This window comes from Chlorocebus sabaeus, chromosome 1 (genome assembly GCF_047675955.1).
Source record: "Chlorocebus sabaeus isolate Y175 chromosome 1, mChlSab1.0.hap1, whole genome shotgun sequence".
Lineage (NCBI taxonomy): Eukaryota > Metazoa > Chordata > Mammalia > Primates > Cercopithecidae > Chlorocebus > Chlorocebus sabaeus.
In genome coordinates, this window is record NC_132904.1 from 10,826,870 (window position 1) to 10,844,614 (window position 17,745).

The 17,745-nt window shown below is 38.8% G+C and overlaps 1 pseudogene; it reads right to left on the reverse strand.

Annotated features, from left to right (window-relative positions):
• Nucleotides 1–15,969: 15,969 nt before the first annotated feature.
• Nucleotides 15,970–17,745, reverse strand: LOC103233740 (tubulin alpha-4A chain pseudogene; annotated as a pseudogene).

Genomic DNA, 17,745 nt, shown 5'->3' on the forward strand with positions numbered 1-17,745 from the left:
ATGCAACAAGTTACTTTATCTTGCTGCTTTCAAAATTCTCTATTTTCTTTGATAATGTAATTAGAAAATGTATTAATATGGAATTCTTTTTTACTTTTATATATTTATTTGGTTTATAGTCTTCTGACTATATTAATTTCACTTAATAGTCTGAAATTCTTAGAATCTGTCCATTTATCCAATTGTCAATTATAAGTCATTGACTTTTTATAACAATCTTTTGTATTGATATATTTTGGAAAGTGTTTTTCTTCTCCTTAAATCTTCCTTCAGGGAAGCTGAAATATAAGTTGAGCATGTACATGTGTGAACTTCAAAAAATGGTGAAATGCGAGCAAACATACAAATATTCTAAAAATGTTAGTGTTTATGGGAATTTTAGTGTACTTAATTTCCAAAATAATTACATATTGAGTGAATACAGTATAGTGTAAAAGGAAAGTAATATGGTATAATGGCTATAAGTGCAATATTTAATGTCAGATTAGTGTTCAAGTTCTGAAAGTACCATTTACTAATTATGTGATCTTTTAAAACATAATTTTACATTTAGTTAAAAAACTTTATTTTTTTTTTAACCTTCATTTTAGGTTAGGGGTACACACGTAGGTTTGTTACATGGGTATATGTCACAGTGGAGCCCAAATAGCCAAATCAATCCTAAGCAAAAGGAACAGAGTGAGAGGCATCACACTACCTGATTTCAAACTACACAGCAAGACTACAGTTTTGGAAAACAGCATGATACTCGCACAAGAGCAGATACACAGACCAATGCAACACATTAATTAGATAACCCAGACATAAAGCCACATACCTACAACTGCCTGATCTTCAACAAAGCTGAAAAAAGTAAGCAATGGGGAAAGACTTCCTATTCAATAAACGGTGCTTGGATAACTGGCTAGCCATATGCAAAATTTTGAAACTAGACCCCTTCCTTTGACCATATACAAAATTCAACTCAAGATGGATTAAAGACTTAAATGTAAGATGTAAAAGTGTTAAAAATACAGAAGAAAAGAGGAAATACCACGCTGGACATCAATCCTGGCAAAGATTTTATGATAAAGACTCCAAAAGCAATTGCAACAAAACCAAAAATTGAAAAGCGGGAACTAATTAAACCAAGGAGCGTCTGAACAGCAAAGGAAGCTAACACCAGAGTAAACAGACAACCTACAGAATGGGAAGAAATATTTGCAGGTTATGCATTTGACAAAGGTCTAATGTTTGGAATCTATAAGGGACTCAAATAAAGCAACAATCAAAAAACAAACAAACGAACGAACAAACAAACCCATTAAAAATAGGCAAAGGACATGAACTGACAGTTCTCCAGAGAAGACATACACATGGCCAACAAGCATATAAAAAAACTTATAATAGCATTAATCATTTGAGAAATACAAATCAAAACAATAATGAGATAGTGTCTCACACCAGTCAGAATGGCTGCTATTAAAAAGTCAAAAATTAACATGCTGTTGAGGTTGTGGAGAAAAGGGAACACTAATAAACTGCTGGTGGGAATGCAAATTAGCTCAGCCACCCCAGCTTTGTTCTTTTTGCTTAGGATTTCTTTGGCTTTATGGGTCTTTTTTGATTTTGTGTAAATTTTAGGACTAAAAAAAATTCTGTGAAGAATGTCGTTGGTATTTTGATAGAGATTGCATTGAATCTGTAGATTGCTTTGGGTAATAGGGACATTTTAACAATATTGATTCTTCTAATCCATGCACACAGGATGTCTCTCTATTTTTTGTATCAGCTTCAATTTGTTTCATCAATGTTTTATTGTTTTCATTGTAGAAATCTTTCATTTCTTTGGTGTAGTTTATTACTGGGTATTTTACTTTTTGTAACGAATTGCAAATGAGATTGCTTTCTTAATTTGTTTTTCAGATTGCTCTTTATTGAAATATAGTTATGTTAATTATGTTTTATGTTGATTTTGTATCCTGCAACTTTACTGAATTTTTTGTTTATTCAGATAGATTTTTTAGAGAGTCTTTAGGTTTTTGTAAATATAAAATCATATCATATGCAAATGAGGACATTTTGATTTCTTCCTTTCCAATATGGATTCCCTTTATATTTTTCTCTTGCCTAGTTGCTCTGGGTAGGACTTCCACTACTATATTGAGTAAAAGTGGTGAAAGTGGGCATACTTGTCTTTTACATGATCTTAGAAGTAGAGCTTTCATTTTTTTCCCCATTCTCTATGATGCTAGCTGTGGGTTCATTACATATTATCCTATTGTTTTGAGGTATTTTCCTTTTATGCTCAGTTTGTTGAGAACTTTTATCATAAAGAGAATTTGAATTTCATCAGTTGCTTTTGGCATCTGTTGAAATGATTATATAACATTGATTCTACTAATGTTATGTTTTATGTTTATGGACTTGCCTCTGCAGAACCATTCTTGCATCCCTGGGATGAATCACACTTGATCGTGATGAATGATCTCTTTAATGTGTTTTAAAATTTTGTTTGCTACTATTTTGTGGAGGATTTTTACACCTATGTTCATCAGTGATGTTTTCTTTTTTGTGTGTGTTTGTTTCTGGTTTTGGCATCAGGGTAATGCTGGCCTTGTGAAATGAATTTGAAAGTATTCCTCCCTCCTTTATTTTCTCAAATAGTTTGAGTACAATAGGTATGAGTTCTTTAAATGTTTGGTAGAATTCAGTTGTTCTGAAGCTATCAGGTTCTAGATTGTTCTTTGATGGGGGACTTTTTATTACTGCTGGTATCTTGCTGCTGGTTATTGCTCTGTTCATGGTTTGTATTTCTTAATGTGTCAACTTGGTTCAATCAATGTTCTATGTGTCAAAAAAAATTTATCCACCTATTCTAGGGTTTTCCACTTATTGGCATAAAATTGCTCATAATAGCCTCTAATGATCCATTGAATTTCTGTTATGTCAGTTATAATGTCTCTTTTTTATCATCAATTTGATTTATTTTTGTTTCCTCTATTTTTTTCTTAGCTTGCATAAAAGTTTGTTGATGTTATTTTTCACAAAACAACTTTTGACTTTTGTATTTTTTGTGTCAATTTCATTTATTTCTTGCACTGATCTTTATTATTTCTTTCCTGCTACTAATTTCCTGCTACTAATCTTTCCTGCTACTTCTCATTTGTTGTTTTAGTTCTACTTCTTTAAGGTACATCCTAGGCTATTTGAAGTCTTTCTGCTGTTTTGAGGTAGGTGTTTATTTCTATAAACATACCTGTTACTGCTTCTTTTGTCATATCTCAAAGGTTTGGTATATTGTGTTTCCATTTTCATTTGGTTCAAGAAATTTTTAATTTTCTTCTTAAATTTCTTGATTGACCCATTTGTCATTTAGGAGCACATTGTTTAATTTTCAGGTATTTGTATATTTTTCAAAGTTCCTTTTGTTATTGTTTTATTCGAATGTGATCAGAAAAGATAACTTGATATAACAGAAATTTTAAAATTTCCTGAGAAGTTTTTTGTTCTAACATGGTCTATCTAAAGAATGTTGCATGTGCTGATGAGAAGAACGTACATCCTGTATTTGTTGAGTAAAATGTTCTGTAAGTATTTATTAAGTCCATTTCATCTATCATGAAAATAAAGTCCAATGCTTCTTTTTTGATTTTCCATCTAGAGGAACTTATCAATGCAGAATGTTGGTTGTTGAAATTCCCAACTATTTTTGTACTGGGGTCTATCTCTTTCTTTAGTTCTAGTAATATTTACTTTATATACCTAGGTGCTCCCAAGTTGATAACACATACATTTGCAATTTTTATATCTTCTTACTGAATTGACCCCTTTATCATTTTATAATGATCTCCTTTGTCTGTTTTTACAGTATTGATGTGAAATCTATTTTATTTGATATTGTCATAGTAGTTCCTGCTCTTTTTTGACCTCTGTTTGCATGGAATATCTTTTTCCAGCCATTCATTTCTAGTGCAGGTGTGATTTTACAGGTGAAGTACATTACTTGTAGGAACTTAGAGTTGGGCCTTGTTTTTTAACTCATTTAGCTATTCCATATCTTTTAACTGGAGAATTTAGTCCATGTACATTCAATATGATTAATAAGTAAGAATTTATAACTGCCATTTTGTTATTTGTTTTGTGGTTACTTTGTAAGTCCTCTGTATACCTTCTTCCTTTCTTTTTTGTGTGTAAGTGACTTGGTGTGGTAGTATGTTTTAATTTCTTTTCATTTTTATGTATCTATTAGAGATTTTTTGCTTTGTGGTTAATATGAGGCCTGCAAAAATACCTTATCATAAAGTATTTTAAAGTCTAAATTATTTGCCTTAATAAGGATGCATATGCTGAAGTAAAAAGTTTCTTTGAAGAAATAATAACACAGAATGAGGAGGAGGAGCAAGATGGCTGAGTAGAAGCCTCTAAGGTCATCTCTCCCACAGGAACAGAAAATTTTACAATTATCTACACACAAAAAGCAATTTCATAAGAGCCAAAAATAAGGTGGGAGATCACAGTACTTGGTTTTAATTTCATATCACTGAAAGAGGCACTGAAGAGGGTAGGAAAGACTGTCTTGAATTGCCAATGCCAACCCTGCCCATCTCCCAGCAGTGGCTGCCTAGTGCAGAGAATCTTCGTGTGCTTGGGGGATAGAGAGCACAGTTATTGTGGGACTTTGCATTGGAACTCAGTGCTGCCCTGTCACAGAGGAAAGCAGCACCAGACAGAACTCAGCCAGCAACCATGGAGGGAGAATTTAGACCAGCTCTAGCCAGAGGAGAATTGCCCATCCCAGTGGTCAGAATCTGGGTTCCGGCAAGCCTCACCATCATGGACTAAAGGGCTATGGGGTCTTAAATAAACTTAAAAGACAGTCTTGGCTACAAGGACTGCTATTCCTAGGCAAACCCTGGTGCTGTGCTGGGCCTGGGGTCAGTGAATTCAGGGGACCTGTGATCTAGTGAGAGCCCAGCAGCTTGCAGCTCCAGGAGATAATTCTCCCTTTGACTTGAGGAGAGGAGAGGGAAGAATAGAGAGGACTTTGTCTTGCAACATGGATACTATTTTAGCCACAGTAGAATAGGGTGCTGGGGCCTGCATTCCAGGACATAGCTCCCAGATGACATCTCCAGACATCTCCAGGGGCAGAAGGGAACCTACTGCCTTGAAGGGAAGGACCCAGGCCTGACAGGATTCATCACCTGCTGACTAAAAACCCTTGGGTCCTCAATAATCAGTGGTGGTCAGGTAGTTCACTCAATTGGCCTTGGGTGAGAGACTCTGCATTGTGCTGGCTTCAGGTGTGACCTGGCACATTTCCAGCAGTGATAATTAAGGTGAGACACTCCTTCTACTTGAGAAAAGAAGAGGCAAGATTAAAGGGGGCTTCATCTTGCAGCTTAGGTACCAACTCAGTCACAGTAGGATAGAACACCAAGTGGGGTCTTGGGGTCCATAAATCCAAGCCTGGGCTCTTGGATGGCAGTTTTGGACCTACTCTGGGCCAGAGGGGAGCCCATTTCCCTGAAAGGTAATTCTCAGTCCTGGAAGCAGCATTTACCACAAGCTAACTGAAGAACACTTAGACTTTGAGTGCACATCGGCAATAACGACATAGTACTTACCATAAACCTGGGGTGGTGGTGGCCGTGAGGTGACTCCTCTGCTTACCGAAAAGGGTGGGAAGAGTGGAAAAGACTTTCTTTTTTTTTTTTTTTTTTTTTTTTTTTGAGACGGGGTCTCACTCTGTCGCCCAGGCTGGAGTGCAATGGCCGGACCTTCCGGGTTCACGCCATTCTCCTGCCTCAGCCTCCCGAGTAGCTGGGACTACAGGCGCCCGCCACCTCGCCCGGCTGGTTTTTTGTATTTTTTTAGTAGAGACGGGGTTTCACCGTGTTAGCCAGGATGGTCTCGATCTCCTGACCTCGTGATCCGCCCGTCTCGGCCTCCCAAAGTGCTGGGATTACAGGCTTGAGCCACCGTGCCCGGCAAATTATGGGTTTTTGGTTTTTTTGTTTTTTGTTTTTTTTTTTTGAGACCAAGTCTCGCTCTGCTGCCTAGGCTGGAGTGCGGTGGCCGGAGCCGGATCTCAGCTCACTGCAAGCTCTGCCTCCCGGGTTCATACCATTCTCCTGCCTCAGCCTCCCGAGTAGCTGGGACTACAGGCGCCCGCCACCTCGCCTGGCTATTTTTTTTTTTGTATTTTTTAGTAGAGACGGGGTTTCACCGTGTTAGCCAGGATGGTCTCAATCTCCTGACCTCGAGATCCGCCCACCTCGGCCTCCCAAAGTGCTGGGATTACAGGCTTGAGCCACCGCATCCGGCCTAAGACTTTCTTTTGTTCCTTGGGTTGCCAGGTCAGCCACAGTAAAATAAAACACCAGATAGATTTCAAAGGTTTCTTACTCTAGACCCTGGTTGCTCCATGGCATCTATAGACCCACCTGTGGTTGTGGGGAACTTGGGACCATGAAGGGAATAACATGAACCTAGCCAGCTTTGACACCTGCTGGCTGTAGAGCCCTAGGGCCTTGGGCAAACCTAGGCAGTAGCCAGGCAGTGATTACTGTGGGCCTTGGGGGATACCCAGTGCTATACTGGCTTCAGGTCTGATGCCGTGCAGTTCCAGTGGTGGTGGCCACAGGGGTGCTTGTGTCACCCCTCCCCCAGCTCCAGGCAGCTCAGTAGAGACAAAACTCCCATTTCTTTCAGAGAAAGTAAGGGAAGAGAACAAAAGTATCTGCCTGGTAATCCAGATAATTCTTCTGGATGTTATCCATGACCATGATGTCGGTATATCTGTGAGTCTGCAAGAACCGCAGCATTACTGGCCTTGGGGTCTCTCCTAATGAATATATGTCTGCAGTGATGAGAAACAGATCAAATCACCACAGTCCCTTTGCATACATGGAAAACTTTCCCAAGAAATATGTGTACAAACAAACTCAGACTGTGAAGACTACAATAAATACCTAAGTTTTCAGTGCCCAGACACTGATGAACATCCACAAGCATCAACACCATCCAGAAAACATTATCTCACCAAGGAAACTAAATAAGGCACTAGGGACCAATCCTGCAGAGACAGAGATATGTGACCTTTCACACAGAGAATTCAAAATCGCTCTTTTGAGGAAAATCTATGAAATTAAAGACAACACAGAGAAAACAATCAATCAGAATTTTATCAGAGAAATTTAACAAAGAAATTGAAATAATTAAAAATAATGAAGTAGAAATTTTGGAGTTGAAAATGCAATTGAAGATCAGTGTTTGGAGGCTTTGTATCATGAATTTTAGCTCCAGAACAGCCGCAGGAACAAAACGGGAATCCTGAGAAGACGCACAGATCCTTTGAAGGAAGCAGACTGCTCCTGCGGGAACCAGGAGATACCCCAAGTACTATGAGTGCCCAAACTGCAGAAGTAGAAAAGGGAGATCCTTCACCCCCAAACACACACCCCCACTGGGGAAACTGAAGGTCTAGTTCACAGGTTTCTGACCTTACCTGGAGCTGAGTTAATGGAGAGCTGAGAGAAACACAGGGGTAGAGGAAGCAGCAGGAAAGGCCCTGGGAGCTTGCTGGGCCCCCAAGCTGGCCATTCCTGCCTGGCACTACAGGGATCCTTTGTAGGGGGGCTGTGGACAGAGGCAGAGAAATGTCACAGGAAGGACATCTCCAGGTGAACTTTGTGATAATTTGAATTGGATGGGAAGCCTCCTGGTCAGAACTTGGGAGAGAGTGTGAATTTGGCCTGCAGACTCCACAGGCAGGGGAAGAACTAAAGCCCTTTTCTTTTGCAGCTGGGAGGTGGGCAGCCTGGGGAAAGTTGTAAAGCCCTGCTCTCTCACTGCCTGGAAAACAGACTTGGTGCTGTTAGTGGGGCACAATGGGAGTGAGACTGGCTTTTTGGATTGTGTGGGAGCTTGGCGAGGCCTGTGACTGTCGGCTTTCCCCCACTTCCCTGACAACCTGCATTACTCAGCAGAGGCAGCCATACTACTCCTAAATACACAACTCCTTTGACCTGGGAACCTCACCCCTATCCCCAACAGCAGCTGCAGCAAGACCCGCCCAAGGAGATTCTGAGCTCAGAGATGCCTAGTCCTGCCCCCACCTGATAGCCTTTCCCTACCCAACTTCCGAAGACAAAAGGCATATACTTTTGGGAGTTCTAGGGCTCCACTCACTGCTGGTTTCTCTCCACAGCTGATGCCCTCTGGAAAGTTCCACCGCCATCCAGGAGGCCAACCAGCACAAAAATAGCACATTAAACCACCAAAGCTAAGAACCCGCATAGAGTCCATTTCAACCCCCTGCCAACACCACTGGAACAGGTGCTGGTATCCATGGCTAAGAGACCAATAGACAGTTCAAATCACAGGACTCTGTGCAGACAATCCCCAGTACCAGCCTAGAGCCTGGTAGACTTGTTAGATGGCTAGACCCAGAAGTGAGATAACAATCACTGCAGCTCAGCTCTCAGGAAGCCACATCCCTAGAAAAAGGGAGAGAGCACTCCATCAAGGGAACACCGTGGGACAAAATAACCTGAACAACAGCCTTTAGCCCTAGACCTACCGAAATGAGAAGGAATCAGAAAACCAACTCTGGTAAAATGACAAAACAAGGCTCTTAAACAACCCCCCAACATTACACTAGCTCACCAGCAATGGATCCAAACCAAGAAGAAATTCTTGATTTACTTGAAAAAGAATTCAAGAGGTTAGTTATTAAGCTAATCAGGGAGGCACCAGAGAAAGGCGAAGCCCAAGGCAGGGAAATAAAAAAAAAAAAATGATACAAGAAGTGAAGGGAGAAATATTCAAGGAAATAGATAGCCTAAAGAAAAAGCAATAGAAACTTCAGAAAATATTGGACACACTTATAGAAATGCAAAATGCTCTGGAAAGCCTCAGCAATAGAATTGAACAAGTAGAAGAAAGAAATTCAGAGCTCAAAGACAAGATCTTCAAATTAACCCAATCTAACAAAGACAAACAAACAAATAAATAAAGAAAGAAAGAACAAGAAAATATGAACAAAGCCTCCAAAAAGCCTGGGATTATGCGAAATGACCAAACCTAAGAATATTTGGTGTTCTTGAGTAAGAAGAGAAATCTAAAAGTTTGGAAAACATATTTGGGGGAATAAATGAGGAAAACTTCCCCAGCCTTGCTAGAGAGAACCAGACATGCAAATATAAGAAGCACAAAGAACTAATGGAAAATTCAGCTCAAATAGATAATCGCCTAGGCACATTGTCATCAGGTTATCTAAAGTTAAGATGAAGGAAAGAAGCTTAAGAGCTGTGAGACAAAAGCACCAGGTAACCTATAAGGGAAAACCTATCAGATTAACAGAAGAATTCTCAGAAGAAACCCTACAATCTAGAAGGGATTGGGGTCCCATCTTCAGCCTCCTCAAACAAAACAATTATCAGCTAAGAATTTTGTATCCAGTGAAACTAAGCATCCCATATGAAGGTAAGATAGTCTTTTTCAGATAAACAAATGCTGAGAGAATTCACCATTACCAAGCTACCCCTACAAGAACTGCTAAAAGGACCTCTAAATCTTGAAACAAATCCTGGAAACACATCAAAATAGAACCTCTTTAAAGCCTAAATCTCACAGGACCTATAAAACAAAAATAGAATTAAAAAAAGAAAAAAGAAAAAACAAAAAACCAAGGCATACATGTGACAAATAGCATGATGACTGGAATGATACCTCACATCTCAAGCTAAGAACCTTGAAAAAATGTTAGAGGAATTGCTAACTAGAATAACCAGTTTACAGAAGAACATAAATGACCCGATGGAACTGAAAAACACAGCACGAGAACTTTGTGAAGCATACACAAGTATCAATAGCCAAATTGATCAAACAGAAGAAAGGATATCAGAGATTGAAGATCAACTTGATGAAATAAAGCAAGAAGACAAGATTAGAGAAAAAAGAATGAAAAGGAATGAATACAGCCTCCAATAAATATGGGACTGTGTGAAAAGACCAAACCCACGTTTGCTTGGTGTATCTGAAAGTGATGAGGAGAATGGAACCAAGTTGAAAAACACTCCTCAGAATATTATTCACGAGAACTTCCCCAACCTAGAAAGACAGGCCAACATTCAAATTCAGGAAATACAGAGAGCACCACAATGATACCCCTCAAGAAGAGTAACCCCAAGACACATAATCTTCATATTCACCAAGGAAAAAATGTTAAGGGCAACCAGAGAGAAAGATCGGGTTACCCAAAAAGGGAAGCCCATTAGACTAATAGCAGGAAAAGCATTTGACAAAATTCAGCATCTTTTTATAATTAAAACTCTCAGCAAAATTGACATACAAAGGACATACATCAGTGTAATAAAAGCCGTCTATGACAAACCCACAGCCAACATAATACTGAATGGGGAAAAGTTGAAAGCATTCCCTCTGAGAACTGGAATAAGACAAAGATGCCCACTCTCACCACTCCTTTTCAGCATATTACTGAAAGTCAAACTGTCACTGTTTGCTGATGATATGATTGTTTACCTTGAAAACACTAGAGACTTCTCCAGAAAGTTCCTAGAACTGATAAAAGAATGCAGCAAAGTTTCCAGATACAAAATTAATGTACACTAATCAGTTGCTCTTCTATACACCAACAGAGACCAAGTGAAGAATCAAATCAAGAACCCAGCCCCTTTTATAATAGCTGCAAAAATATTAAAATACTTAGGAATAAACCTAACCAAGGCGGCAAAAGATCCCTATAAGGAAAGCTACAAAACACTGCTGAAAGAAATCATAGATGACACAAACAAATGGAAACACATCCCATGTTCATGGATGGGTAGAATCAATATTGTGAAAATGACTATACTGCCAAAAGCAATCTACAAATCCAACACAATTCCTATGAAAATAACACCATCATTCTTCACAGAATTAGAAAAAACAATTCTATAATTCACATGGAACCAAAAGAGAGCCTGCATGGCCAAAGCAAGACTATGCAAAAAGAACAAATCTGGATCTTTATTTGTGACATGCACAGATCAAGAAACTGGAAAATGTGAAGCAATCTTTATTGGGGTATCATCTTATCGTTTTTGAAAAACCAAGAATTTTAAAAAATGAGAATATCAACATTTGGTTTTGTGTGAAAGTGGTGTTTGTATTAACATGCTTTTTCAATGAACTGTATAAGCTATGTTTTTATTAAACTGCAATATATTAGTAAATGTTGCAAAAAAAAAGACTTCCTCAAGGATTTTTAATAGACTCCCAAAAGCCAATGATAAAGAAAAAATTCTAAAAGCAGCAAGAGAAAAGGAACAAATAACATGCAGTGGAGCGCCTATACATTTAGTAACAGACATTGCACTGGAAAATTTAAAGACCAGGAGAAACAAGCATGATATATTTTAAGAGCTGAAGGGGGGGGAAACCCTTTTATCCTAGAGTGGTATTCCAGCGAAAAAATAGCCTCAAATATGAAGGAGAAATAAAGACTTTCCTAGAAAAACAAATAGTGAGAGATTTCATCACCACCAGACCTGTCCTACAAGAAATGTCAAAGAGATTTCTTCAATCTGAAAGAAAATGACATTGATGAGCAGGAATACATCATCTGAATGTACAAAATTCAATGGCAAAAGTAAGTACACAGAAAAACACAGAATAGTATAACACTGTAATTGCACTGTAATTGTGGTGCCTAAACTACTTGTATTTTGAGTAGGAATATTACAAGATGAAAGAATAAAAAATAATGAATAAATTTCAGACATGGAAAATACAATAAGGTATAAATAAAAACAAGAAAAGGTCAAAAAGCCAGGGGACAAAGTTACAGTGTAGACATTTTATTAGTTTTCTCTTTGCTTATTTGTTTATGCAATTACTGTTACAATGTCATTGGTTTAAAATTATGGGTTAAAGATATTATTTGCAAGCCTCATGGTAACCTCAAATTGAAAAACATACAACAGGTACACAAAGAATGAAAAGTAAGAGATTATAACATATCACCAGAAAAAGTCATCTTCACCAAAAGGAATACAGGAAGGAAGGAGAGAAGGAAGAAAATACCACAAAACAACCAAAAAACAAATAACAAAATGACAGAAGTCTTTTTTTAAAATCAAAAATAACATTTAAGGTAAATGAACTAAACTGCCCAATCAAAAGACAGAGAGTTCCTGAATGGATTAAAAACAGGACTCAATGATCTGTTGCTTACAAGAAATCCACTGTATTTATAAAGATACACAGACTGAAAATAAAGGGATGGAAACAATATTCTATGCCAATGGAAAGTAAGAAAGAGCAGGAGTAGATACACTTATCAGAGAAAACAGATTTTAAGGCAAAAGTCTAAAAAGAGACAAAGAAGGTAATTATATAATGATTAAGGGCTCATTCAGCAAGAGAACATAACAATTGTAAATATATACACACCCAGGTATATAAAGCAAATATTAATAAAGAGAGAGATAGATCCCAATATAATTATATTAATAACTGGAGACTTCAACTTCCCACTTTCTGCAATGGACAGATCATCCTGACAGAAAATAAACAATGAGACATTGGACTTAATCTGCATTGTAGAACAAATGGACCTAATAGATACTTATGAAACATTTCATCCAATGGCTGAAGAATACACACATGGATACTTCTTAAGGATAGACCATATCTTAAGCCACAAAACAAGTCTGAAAAAAGTCATAAAAATTGAAATTATATCAAGGGTCTTATCTGGCCATATGGAATACAACTAGAAATCAATAACAAGAGGAATTTTGAAAATCATATCAACATGTGGAAATTAAACAATATGCTCCTGAGTGCAAGTGGGTCAATAAATAAATTAAGAAGGAAATTTAAAAGTTTCTTGAAACAAATGACAATGGAAACACAACATATCAAAACCTACGGGATACAGCAAAAGAAGTACTAAGAGGTATATTTATAGCTATAAGTGTCTACATCAAAAAAGTAGAATAAGTTGAAAGAAACAACCTCGTGACGCATCTTAAAGAACTGGAAAAGCAAGAGCAAACCAAACCCCAAATCAGTAGAAGAAAATAAATAATAAAGATTAGAGCACACATGGATAGGAAGAATCAATATTGTGAAAATAGCCATACTGCCCAAAGTAATTCATAGATTCAATGCTATTCCCATCAAGCTACCAGTGACTACTTTAAATTTCATATGGAACCAAAAAAGAGCCCATATAGCCAAGACAATCTTAAGCAAAAAGAACAAAGCTGGAGGCATCACGCTACCTAGCTTCAAACTATACTACAAGGTTGCAATAACCAAAACAGCATGGCATTGGTACCAAAGCAGATATATAGACCAATGGAAAAGAACAGAGACCTCAGAAATAACACCACACATCTAAAACCATCTGATCTTTGACAAACCTGACAAAAACAAGCAATGGGAAAAGGATTCCCAATTTAATAAATGGTGCTGGAAAAACTGGCTAGCCACATGCAGAAAACAGAAACTGAACCCCTTCTTTACACTTAATACAAAAATTAACTAAAGATGGATTAGATACTTAAATGTAAGTCTAAAACCATAAAAACCCTAGAAGAAAACCTAGGCGATACCATTCAGGACATAGGCATGGGCAAAGACTTCATGACTAAAACACCAAAAGCAATGGCAACAAAAGCCAAAATTGACAAATGAGATCTAATCAAACTCAAGAGCTTCTGCACATCAAAAGAAACTATCATCAGAGTGAACAGGCAATCTACAGAATGGGAGAAAATTTTTGCAAGCTACCCATCTGACAAAGGTCTAATATCCAGAATGTACAAGGAACTTAAACAAATTTACCAGAAAAAAACAAACAACCCCATCAAAAAGTGGGCAAAGGATATGAACAGACACTTCTCAAAAGACAACATTTCTGTGGCCAGCAAACACGAATAAAAGCCCATCATCATCACTTGTCATTAGACAAATGTAAATCAAAACCACAATGAGATACCATTTCATGCCAGTTAGAATGGTGATCATTAAAAAGTCTGGAAACAACAGATACTGATGAGGATGGGGAGAAATTGGAAAACTTTTATACTGTTAGTGGTACTGTAAATTAGTTCAACTATTGTGGAAGACAGTGTGGCGATTCCTCAAGGATCTAGAACTAGAAGTACCATATGACCCAGCCATCCCATTACTGGGTATATACCCAAAGGATTATAAGTCATGCTGCTATAAAGACACATGCACACGTATGTTTATTGCAGCACTATTCACAATAGCAAAGACTTGGAATCAACCCAAATGTCCATCAGTGACAGACTGGATTAAGAAAATGTGGCACATATACACCATGGAATACTATGCAGCCATAAAAAAGGATGAGTTTGTGTCCTTTGTAGGGACATGGATGCAACTGGAAACCATCATTCTCAGCAAACTATCACAAGAACAGAAAACCAAACACCGCATGTTCTCACTCATAGGTGGGAATTGAACAATGAGATCACTTGGACACAGGAAGGGGAACATCACACACCGGGTCCTATTGTGGGGAGTGGGGAGGAGGGATAGCATTAGGAGATATACCTAATGTAAATGACGAGTTAATGGGTGCAGCACACCAACATGGCACATGTATACATATGTAACAAGCCTGCACGTTGTGCACATGTACCCTAGAACTTAAAGTATAATAATAATAATAAAAAAAGAAACTCTCGACAGAGTAAACAGACAGCCTACAGAATGGGAGAAAAATTTTGCAAACTACTCATCTGACAAAGGTCTAATATCCATCATCTATAAGGAACTTAAAAAATTTACAAGAGAAAAACAAACAACCCCATTAAAAAGTGGCCACAGGACATGAACAGACACTTCTCAAAGGAAGTACAGCCAATAAGCATATGAATAAAGCTCAGTATCCCTGAATTAGAGAAATGCAAATCAAAACCACAATGAGATACTATCTCACACTTGTCAGAATGACTATTACTAAAAAGTCAAAAAATAACAGATGCTGGCAAGACTCAGGAGAAAACTGAACACTTATACACTGTTGATGGGAGTGTAAATTAGTTCAAACATTGTGGAAAGTAGTATGGTGATTCCTCAAAAAGCTAAAAGCAGAACTACCATTCAACCTATCAATCCCATTATTGGGTATATACCCAGAGGAATATAAATCATACCATAAAGACCATGAATTATTGGAATTTCACACACTCATGTGCAATGTTCCACATTTCACATGTACACAAATGTTCACTGCAGCACTATTCACAATAGCAAAGAAAAAGAATCAGCCTAAATGCCCATCAATGACAGATTAGATAAAGAAAATGTGGTACATATATACCACGGAATACTGTGCAGCCATAAAAAAGAATGAGATCATGTCTTTTGCAGGAACATGAATGGAGCTGGAGGCTATTATCCTTAGCAAGCTAATGCAGGAACAGAAAACCAAATACCACATATTCTCACTTATAAGTGGGAGCTAAACAATAACAATTTATGAGCACAAAGAAGGAAACAACAGACACTGGGGTCTACTTAAGGGTGGGGGTGGAAGGAGGGGGAGGAGCAGAAAAGATAACTAGTTATTGGGTACTAGGCTTAATACCAGGGTGATGAAATAATACGTACAACGAACCCCCATGACACGTCTTTACCTGTGTAACAAACCTTCACATGTACCCCCAAACCTAAAAGTTAAAAAATGCATTAATTAATTAAGACCAATAAATTAAAAAGTACTTCATTTCAAGGGGAAGCATAAGGAGGGGAGGGATGGAAAGAATAAAGGGGAAGAATGGTTCATTGAAATAGTTGAGTATATGAAATTCCAATAATTCATAATAACATTCAAAAGAGAAAAGCTAATACAAAGTATGCAAAAAGGGGAGTTACAAATATCAAAATTAAAGGTGAATGATTAATTTTTGTTGATTTAAAACAAGCAGAAGATTTTTTTCTTCGAACTTCTATTTTATTTTATTTTCTTAATCATGCAGGGAGACTGCTTATTCCTAAAGTTCTGCAATAAACACAGTAAATAGGCTCCAGGCAGTTGTTCTAATCTCCCTTATACTTGTCCTCATATAAGTTGATGCCTACTTTCTCATAATCCTTCTCCAGGGCACCCATATCCTCCAGGGCCTCAGAAAACTCTCCCTCCTCCATGCCCTTGCCTACATCCCAGTGCACAAACGACCTCTTGGCATACATCAAGTTGAACTTGTGGCCCAGGCAGACCCAGGCCTCAGCGATAGTGATCGTGTTGCTCAGCATGCACAAGGCATGCTGCATCTTGGCCAGATCACCACCAGGCACCACAGTGGGCTGCTGGGAGTTGATACCAACCTTGAAGCCCGTGGGGAACCAGTCCACAAACTGAATGCTACATTTGGTCTTGATGGTGGCAATGGCAGTGTAAACATCCTTGAACATCTCGTCTCCATTGTACAGCAGGCAGCAGCCCATGTACTTGCCACGCTGGGAGTCATACTTCACCATCTGGTTGGTAAGCTCGAAGCAGGCATTGGGGATCTTGGCAACCAACAGCTGTTCGTGGTATACCTTCTCTACAGAGATGATGAGTGAATAGGTGGCCAGGGGGAAGTGGATGTGAGGGTAAGATGCCAGGTTGGTCTGGAACTTCATCAGGTCCACGTTGAGAGGCCCATCAAAGTGCAGAGGAGATGTGATGGAGGAGATGATTTGGCAATCAGGCAGCTGAGGTTGGTTGAGGTTGGATGCTCGATGTCCAGATTGCAGCGGCAGATGTTATAGATGGCTTCATTGTCCACCATGAAGGCACAGTCTGAGTGCTCCAGGGTAGTGTGAGTGATCAGAATGAAATTCTAGGGCTGGACCACAATTATAGACAGCTGTGGGGGCTGAGTAGATAAAAAATTCCAGCTTGAATTTCTTGCCATAGTCAACAGAGAGCCATTCCATGCAGAGTAAGGTGAAGCCAGAGCCAGTGCCCCAGACAAAGCTGTGGAACACCAGGAAGCCCTGAAGTTCTGTGCAGTGGTCAGAAGCTCGCAGATGTGGTCCAACACCAGGTCAGTGGTCCCCTAGCCAATGGTATAGTGACCATAGGCATAGTTGTTGGCAGCATCCTCTTTCCCAGTAATGAGTTGCTCTGGGTGGAAAAGCTGTCAGTTTGGGACGTCGGATCTCATCAATGACCACAGGCTCCACATCCACAAAATCTGGCCAGGGCATATGTTTTCCAGCACCGGTTTCACAGAAGAAGGTGGTGAAGAAGTCATCCTCTCCAACAATGACCTTGTCACTGGGCATCTGTCCATCAAGCTGAGCCCCACATTTCAGGCAGTAGAGCTCCCAGCAGGCATTGCACATCTAGACACCTGCCTGCCACATGTGGACTGAGATGCATTCACATATAGTGAGTCCGGGCAGTGTATCTAACATAGAGTCATGGTGACAGGTGTCAGTGAGAACTGAATTTTTAAGTTCAAGGAGTATATGTGCAGGTTTGTTACGTGAGTAAATTGCATGTTGCAGGGGTTTGCTGCACAGATAATTTTGTCACCCAGGTAATCAGCATACTACCCCACAGTTTTTTTAATCCTCACCTTCCTCCCACTCTCCACCTTCAAGTAGGCCCCAGAATCTATTATTCCCTTCTTTGTGTCCATATGTACTCAATGTGTAGCTCCTACTTATAAGTGAGAATATGCAGTATTTGGTTTTCCATTTCTGTGTTAATTTGCTTAG